At 51.1% G+C, this 8,930-nt stretch overlaps 1 protein-coding gene across 2 annotated transcripts in view; it reads right to left on the bottom strand.

Annotated features, from left to right (window-relative positions):
- The window catches only part of LOC311618979 (apolipoprotein L2-like), a gene marked incomplete at its 3' end in the record, with an annotated part of 60,242 nt that extends 57,655 nt beyond the window's left edge, over positions 1-2,587 (bottom strand). Inside the window, exon 1 of one of the 2 annotated variants that reach the window (XM_084876826.1) lies at positions 2,235-2,587. The remainder of the gene's footprint in view (positions 1-2,234) is intronic. The other variant, XM_084876825.1, reaches the window with a different exon arrangement.
- Positions 2,588-8,930: the final 6,343 nt, after the last annotated feature.

An 8,930-nucleotide genomic window follows, 5' to 3' on the forward strand; every position in this document is an offset into this window, starting at 1 on the left:
AAGAGAGAAGAAACACAAAGTTTCCGTCGCCTTGGCTGGTTTGGCTCAATGGTTGCAGCATCAGCCCATGCACTGACAGTTCAAGGGTTTGATTCCTGGTCAAGGGCACGGATCTGGATTATAGGTTTATCCACGAACCAAGTGTGGCACAGTGCAGGTGGCGGAGGCAACAGGTTGATGTACCTCTCTCAGACTGATGTTTCTCTCCCCCTCTCTCTCCATCCCTTCCACTCTCTCTAAAAATCAATGCAAAAATAATCATCAGGAGAGGATTAAAAAATTAAAACTAACAATAAAAGTGTGGTGGTGGGGGGGGGTGAAATGTTAAAAGTCATGTTGAGTTGTTGAGTTGCAGAAACATTGCTAATCAAGGCACAAATTTTAGAAGCATACAGGGAAACTTTGATTGATTTGTCCTCTTCAAATCTACAAGCTGCAAAAGCTACCATCAGTGAACTCAGACCACGATTGGCCAGGCCACTGTGTCCAGCAGGTACGCGGACTACAGGTGACTTGCTGTGCACAATACACAGGAGGAGAGACTGAACCCAAATTCTTAAACATGGGGAGACGCAAGAACAAATCCTTCTCAGGGAAGGGGCTTGTCCAGTGTCAGGCAGCTCCTGAGGGCAGAGGAGAGGCCCGCACATCCTGATGCTGGTGGCTAAGCAAGGAGATGTGGTTTCAGTACCACAGCAGCTCCCAGGTGTGTCTCTGCTGTACAGAAACAGGGAGCTGGGCTCAGTCTCCTCCAGCTGTTTTCTGTCCACAGTTGGTGCTTTAAGAAGGAAACCTAGGTCATGCCACACACCTGCCTCAGACTCTAGGTCCGGGCTTCTCCCCGACTCTGGGCACACAGGACCACCTCTCATGTCTCCCATCCCCGCAAGGTCCTCAACGAGGGCAGGCCAAGCAGGGAGGCAGAGCCTGCCCACCTTCTTGCTGAGTCTCCCTTCCTGGCACCCAGGGAGAGTCAATCCCCTCTCAGGGCCTCAGTCTCCTCACAGAGATAGGTACTAAAGTCAAAGGGTGGGTGAAACAATGCCTGGATTCACTAAGTCTCATGGAAATCCTTTTCCCCTTCAGCCTCAGCAGCAGCCCCAGGAGCATCCAGGCCACAAGGAACTGAGATTCTTACTCACCTACAGTCCCCCACCCCTCTGCTTCCTTTATATCCCCCCACACCCACCCCCTCTGCTTCCTCCACAGCCCCCCACAGTCACCTCTCTACCTTCTTCAGATCCCCGCGCATCCACCTCCTCTGCCTCCTTCACATTCCCCACATTCCCCTCCTCTGCCTCCTTCACATTTTCCACATTCTTCTACTCTGCCTCCTCCACATCCCCCCATATTGCCCTCCTCTGCCTCCTCCACATCCCCCAAAACCCCTCCTCTGTCTCCTCCACATCCCCCCATATTGCCCTCCTCTGTCTCCTCCACATCCCCCACAACCCACTCCTCTGCCTCCTCCACATCCCCCAAAACCCCTCCCTGCCTCCTCCACATCCCCTCACATCCCCCTCCTCTGCCTCCTCCACATCCCCGATATCCCCCACCTCTACCTGCTCCACATCCCCCACAACCCACTCCTCTGCCTCCTCCACATATCCCACAGCCACCTCCTCTGCCTCCTCCACATCCCCCCACACCTCCCTCCTCTTCCTCCTCCACATCCCCCACAATCCACTCCTCTGCCTCTTCCACATCCCCCACATCCACCTCCTCTGCCTTCTTCACATTCCCCACATTCTTCTCCTCTGCCTCCTCCACATCTCCCACATCCCCCTCCTCTGCCTCCTGCACATCCCCCACATCAACCTCCCCTGTCTCCTCCACACACACCCACATACCTCCTTTAACTCCTCCATATCACCCCTACATTCCCCTCCTCTGCCTCCTCCACATCTCCCTACATGACCCTTCCTCTGCAGTCACTGGCTCCTGTCTCAGGTAGCCCAAGACTGTGCTGAGCTGGAGGGGTCCTTGGGTACCCACCTGAGCAGTGTCCCCTTCCTCTCCACTGCTAAGAGCTCAGGGAAGACAGGAACCCTCACACTAACCTGGATTCCAAACCAGGCTCTGCCCCTGTTTACATGCACCCTTGGGCTCATTACTCCCCTCTGACCCCCCCGAACTTCAGTTTTCCTTATGTATAAAAGAGGGACAATATCCTATTAGAAAGTGCTGTGAGGATGAGAAGATGGGGTGGGAGGTCTCCTACCCTCCCAACTTACCAAGTTTCTCCCTCTGGCTGATTTGGAACAAGACCCACTTCCTGGTAGCTGTGCAGAACCCCTCTGCGCTGTCCCTGCACAAGCACAGACACACCTGGGACCAAGGCACCCGGAAAGCAAAAACGAAAGCAAATGCCCAGGTTCTGAGAAGCGTGGGATCAAGCACATTAGCCAACCCTAGGCTAGCTCCTCCCTGGGCCAGCCCCGCCCTGCCTGCTCACACCTTATTGGAGCAACCCCAGGTCTGACCTCCCAGGTCCTTCTCTGCTCAGCCCATCCTGCCTCCCTCAGGTTTCCAGGAGGAAGACCTGCCCCAGAAGCACAGAGGGATCCTGGGAAAATTTCTCCCTCCACCCCATGGGCTTGTCCCCAGAGGCTTCCTCTCTCATCCTCCCCCACAAACCACAATGTCCCCCTCAGTCACCCGCTGTCCCAGTGATGAGCACCGCCCTGAGCACAGCAGAGGCTCACTGCCTCCTTGCATTGCCTTGGTGCCTGCTCCTATTGCAGGCCCCGCCCAGGCAGTTTCCAGAATTTGCTTTTGTAGGTAGTTTTGTTGCAGAAGACCAAGGAAAAACCAACTGACGTTTAAAGAGGAGGGACACTGTTTAATACACCGGCAGACTCAGGGAATAACTTTCCAATCTGAGTGTAGAAACACGCAAGGGGCTTCTTTTTATATCTTCCTGGTGTCTTTGTCCCACAAATATGGATTATGATTCCAGTCCTTTTCTCAGGCCTTGCAAGATAGCAACCCAGGTGTTGGGGGTCTCCAGGCCATATCTGATCGTCTGGCCTGGCTCCAGCGTTAATAACCCTCCCTCTGGGACAGTGCACATTTCACATTAACGTGCTCTGCAAGATCAGTATCTGGGAAGAGGTAGTGATTTGATTATAGGTTACCAAGAATATACACTGTGCTTAAAGGCATGGGTTCAGATTAGTAGACCCCAAAAATCAAGGTTACATTGAAATAGCCCTTTTTAGCCTTCTCACTGCTGCCAGGTCACCTGCTTCTCCCACCTGGAACAAATGCTCCTCCTTCAAAGCCCAACTCTGGGATCACCTCCTCTGAGAAGCCCTCCCGCATCTCCCCCTCCCAGAGTCCACTGTCCCCTGCAGGCTCTGCTCCCCTGGCACCTGGGGGAGGCCCAAGGCCACTGAGTCCGTGTCTCCCCTGACCCTTTAGATCAGGCCTCTCTGAACCTGTCCTGGGTGGTGGGGTCAGTGCCTGGGAATCACGGCGACCTGTCTGAGGAGGCCATCCCAGGTGGTCATGGCCATCTGGGGGAGCACAAGTTTGAGGGCCTTGGCAGAGAGAAGCCCCTGTTCCTTCTCCGGCCCTTTCCTCTTGACAGCAGATCTCTCTATAGGAAGCCCAGTGTTGCTGTTGAGAGGGCAGGGCTGGGCGAGGATAAAACTCCTGACTCCACTGTAGGACAGGGTAGAGTTATCCTCCATTAACTGGACCCTAACCCAAAGCAGTGACATCACCACCGGAGTTAAACCCCAGGACTTGGTGAAATTCGCTCTCTTCCGCTGTGCTGTTGGCATGAGTGGGACAGAGCCCATGCTAGCATGGAAAAGGCTCTTTTATTTATTGCATCGACTCGACTCCCTGGTGTTCCTTGGGGATCACGAAGTCTGGGTGTAACATATGGGGGCTTGCCCGGGACCCCAGGACCATGAGGGACCCTGATCTGGAGAGCCTGACTGGCCGCGGTAAGTGTGTGAGCGCTCTGGAGGGACATGGAACCCCTCGTGTCATTGTTGCCCGAATACGTCTGGAAGACATGCCATTAAGAACACGGGTCAGAGGATTTAGAAGACGTTTTGACCTCCTGGGAGAGCCCCTCAGTCAGGAGAGACATGGAATCCTCTCCAAGAGGGACCCACACATGGGGAGAGGGATGGAAGCCTCTCCCAGGACGAGGTGAGCCGCGTGAGTCATTGCCTCACATGCGGGAAAGTGACGGGAGACTTTCCCAGGTCTGAGTTTGGTGTCGGTGGGCGGCGTGGCACCCCAGGATGGAGCCGGGGAAGTGTGGCCAGTGTGGCTGCGGGGCCCCCTGGCGGCGTTGGGTCAGAGGGGGGGCCTCCGCGGGGCTCAGTCTGTGCGTTGGAGCACAGCTGGACAGTGGCGGCCTCACTCGGGGAGCAGGCACCTGGGTTAATTTTGCTGGCTGCCTGGAGAAGGGGAGGCGGAGCCAGGAAGCTGCTGGGGCGACCCACACTTCCTCCTCGCCCCCCCCCCCCCCCAGCAGTGCGGCTGGGGCGGTGGTGGCAGCAGCCTTGCTCTGGGGCCTGGGCCAGCGTGGCAGCATCGGGTATGGGAGAAGAGGCCTTGTGGGCGAATTTCTGTGCTCTTGTAAGGGTGAGAGAGAAGTGGACCTCTCCCAAGTCTGGTTTTAAGTTGAAATGTTGATTTTGGGCGCCCTCTTGTTGGTGGTTGTGGTTTTCTGTGTTGTGGAGGTCCGAATGGCCAATGGCAGACTCATTCTAGTGGGTGGCCTGCTTTCAATGTCGGAGAGCCATCGGTTGGCGTGAGGCAGTTGTTTGGTTTAGCTTCCACGGAGTTGGAAGACTGTTCTCAGGAGCCCTCTGTTTCTGTGTTCTTTATAAATTTGCTACTCTCTTCCCCCCAAAGCAGGCCAGAGGTGGGGGAGGGGAGACACGTGGCGAAGCCACTCCTCAAGAAAGTTTTTATGCATCTCGAATTTCTGTGTTCATGTAAAGGGAAAGGGCCAGTTCAAAATGAGTGTGCATAGTTTTGGACTGTGCTTAAACTCTTTTCTGTGTACAGAATGAGTTTTAAAAATGGTGGAGATTAACTGGAAGATAAATTAAAACTGGTTTCCCTAGGCATTGTAAGCAGCTTTTGAAATTTTCCACCCTGAGGCAGGAACTAGATGGTAATGCTGGAAGTCTTCAATTAAAGAATGTGTTCATTTGCATTTGAATGGCTCCCTTTGTCCAATCCCTCCCCCAGTGATCTACAGGGAATGGCCAGATCTGTTGCTGAAACTTCTCCCTAAGTAAGCAGGATGTAAAAGAAGGAAGAGACATAGGAAAGTAAAGCTTAGATTTGTCTCATCAAAAATCTAGAGAACAGAATTGAAGCTCTTAATTATTATGTCTTGTATTTTTCTTAGAAATTTAATATTATTAATCTAAAAAATGCCAAATATATTTGACTTGCCAGCTTTAAAAGTTCAAAGTATAAATTAAATTAGAAAGAGTTAATTGCAGTAACTAAATGCCTAGAATATGGCAGGCTGAACTGTATTACATGTGTTAAAAATAAGTAGTAATGATCAAAGATCTCAAGGATTGATTCATTCTCATTTGTCAGATGAGAAAGTATGTGATGCTTACACTTAAAAAAATTATTTTAAGTCAGTGATGCAGTATTTTTTTGAAGTCAGTTTTTCTGAAGTAATGTTTTAATGTAACATATGAAACTTTTATATTTGATCTGTTTTGTTTTGCTTTATATGCCATTGTTGTCCTTTGTAATCACATTGTAAGCTTGAATTTGGGCTTGTACCTGCATCTTGTATTTTGTAAACTTTGGGAGTCATTTTTGGTTTCAGTCATGTGTGTCTACTTTATAGATTTAAGTAGACTTCATCACAAAGGTTTATAATTTATTTAGAATTGTGTGAAAACAATGTGAAAACAATTGTTTGTATGATTTAACCCCCCGCGACTGCTTGGACAATTTTCACCAATGTTTTTTTTTTTTTTGGGGGGGGGGGGGTAGAGGGGGGCTTAGAAATACAGATAAATCTGTATCTGTAGGAAAAATGTGGCATTTTAAATTTCAAGTGGCTGCAGGCCTGGGAACAGGGTACTGGACCTGCTTCCTCCTCCCTTGCTTTTTCTTTAAAATTTGAGGCATGGTTATGTATTTTTGGAAGATAAAATTTTTATAAAAGTTATAAAGAGAGTGTCCTGACAGGTTAGCTAGGAGAGGCAAGCCTGTTAGTTTCCTGATGGGCATTGGGGCAGCCTATTTAGTCTTGAGAGAGCCGATAGGACCCGTACATCAGCCCAGGAAGCCACTGGACAAACTGCCTGTTTTCCTTGGACATCAAGAAGGACTGTGGTCCTCGGAAGGAACATGTACTGGGGGAATGCAGCTGTTGAATTGGTCTAAAGTGGAACAACGTGCCTTTGAGGAGCTAAAGAAGGCTCTCATCTCAGCAGCTGCCCTAGCCTTGCCAGACGTCGCGAAGCCATTCCACCTCTATGTGAGTGAGGTAAGAGGCATTGCCAAAAAGGTTCTAACTCAGACTCTAGGTCCCTGAAAGAGACCTGTTGCCTATCTGTCAAAGAGACTGGACCCTGTGGTAGCAGGGTGGCCAGAATGCCTCCGGGCAGTGGCCACTACAACATTGCTGGTGAAGGAGGCAGATAAGCAAACTCTGGGCCAGGAATTAACCCGGATGGGCCAAGCTTTTTTTCCTGGACCAGCCCTGGGTCCGGTTTCATAAGACTCTGGCCATCAACCCTGCCAGCCTACTTCCAGATGATGATGATGATGATGATGATGATGATGATGATGATGATGATGGAGGAACCCATTCATGACTGCACAGAGGTACAAGGTACTGTTCACGGATGGGAGCAGTTAGGTTCAAGATGGGACCTGATATGCAGGGGCAGTGGTAGTCACCCTGGACCACACCATTTGGGCACAGTTCCAGAACTTTTGGCCTTAATCCAGGCCCTTTGATGGAGACACTGTGCCATCCACAGAGAAAAGAGGGTTACCAACTGCAGCAGGAAGGAACTGGCTGAACAGAAGCAAGCCACTGAAGGACCAGATGATTGGTGGACCCTCCAGATGACAAGACTGTTGGACCCAGAAACTCTAGGTCAGAGTTGCCCAGTGACAACAGGTTACCCACTTAGTGTCACCAAGACTTCTGAGCTTCTGTGAGGCAGAATTGCTAGAAGTACAGTCTGTGCACAAGTAAATGCTAAGCAAGGTAAGGGGGTCCCCCTGGGAATTCAGGTCCCAGGGAACTTCCCCAGGAGAGCATTGGTAGGTGTATTTCAGAGATTAAACCACCAGCATTAAGGTCTAGTTTTTGTAGACATTTCAGATTAGGTTGAAGTATATATACCCCACTAAGACAGAAACTGCCTCTATAGTAGTCAAGAGATTACTCCAGGAGATTATACCTAGATTTGGGCTGCCAGTATCAGATAACAGCCCCACCTTTGTAGCCAAGGTATCTCAAGGCATAGCTCTAACCTTAGGACAGGCAAAAGTTAGACTCTGGAAAAGGGGTTTAACTAAATGTGTTCTAGAATTGGTGAAAATTGGACCAACCCCCTGTCCTTTGCCCTCTTAAGGGCCAGGTGTACCCCTTACTGGGACAAGTTTCTCTTTTTTTGGGGGGGGGGGGGATCATGTATGGTAACCATTCCCTTGCTCAAGTCCTTACAGGCTCTGCAGTTTGCTTGTTCCAGATTCACTGCCAGTGCCCACCGCAGAACCTGTAGCCCAGGAACTCAGTGTGGGTAAAGAAATTCACTGCCCAAGGACACTGTTACCTTGAGCACGCCCACTACTGTTGAAGTAGATGGCACCCAGATCTGACTACATGACTCCCAGCTCCTGCATGGCCTGGATCCTGGCAACTAGCGGCCTCACCTGTGAGATCCCCAGCATGGGCTCCACTCAGGCCAGGAGGAGAATTGATGCCTGCAGGAGGGGAACTGGACTTCAGTGAGGACAATACTTATGGGAACTGTGGTACTAAGGGTCTTGGTAACTGTATTTGTTGTTTATACTGAAAGGAAGTAGACTGAGTCAATGATTTGACTCATGCACATAAGACAAGCGGGGGATGAGAGGGCAGGGCAGGGCGAGGATAAAACTCCTGAATCCACTGTGGGGCAGGATGGAGTTATCCTCTATTAACTGGACCCTAGCCCAATCAGGGTCAGCCAAAGCAGTGACATCACCACCGGAGTAAAACCCCAGGACTTGGAGAAATTCGCTCTCTTTCACCATGCTGTCGGTGTGAGTGGGACAGAGCCCACGCTAGCATGGGAAAGGCTCTTTTGTTCATTGCATCAGACTCGGCTCCCTGGTGGTCCTTGGGACCACGAAGTCTGGGCATAACAGCAGTCACACAGAAAAGTCTGAAACAGAAGGGACACAGGGCTGAGTGCGTGCCAAGAACCATGCGGGCACCTCCCAGGCCTTTCTTACTTAATCCTCCCACCGACTCTAGGCACCACCACCTGGATTTCACAGATCAAGAAACAGGAGGTAAATGACTCCACCAGTAAGTGATGCAGCTGATTGCTTCCTCTCTGCTTCTCTTCTACACTCCTACTCCCCAATCCAGGCGAGGCTGGGCATGAACCCCAGAGGCCAGTGGCCCTTCCATGAGGCCTGCTCATCCCAGACAAATGTCCATGGGGCGCCAGGGCCACCTCCCCCACTTTTGAGGTGGGGTGGCAGAGTGATGATGATATTGCATGAGGACCACACACCAGGCCTTCACATACTCTCCCAGCAAAGGCCTGGTTTCAGAGAAGAGGAAGCCAAGGTGAGGGGAGAGGCGGGCCTTGCCCCAGGCAGCTCAGGGGAGGGGCCAAGACTCAGAGCCAGTGTCACAGTTGGCCTCTGGCTCTGTTCAGTTATTTTTGTCTTGTTTTTCCCAGAACCTGCCT

The sequence above is a fragment of the Pipistrellus hanaki genome (genome assembly GCF_964339955.1).
Source record: "Pipistrellus hanaki genome assembly, chromosome: 3".
Lineage (NCBI taxonomy): Eukaryota > Metazoa > Chordata > Mammalia > Chiroptera > Vespertilionidae > Pipistrellus > Pipistrellus hanaki.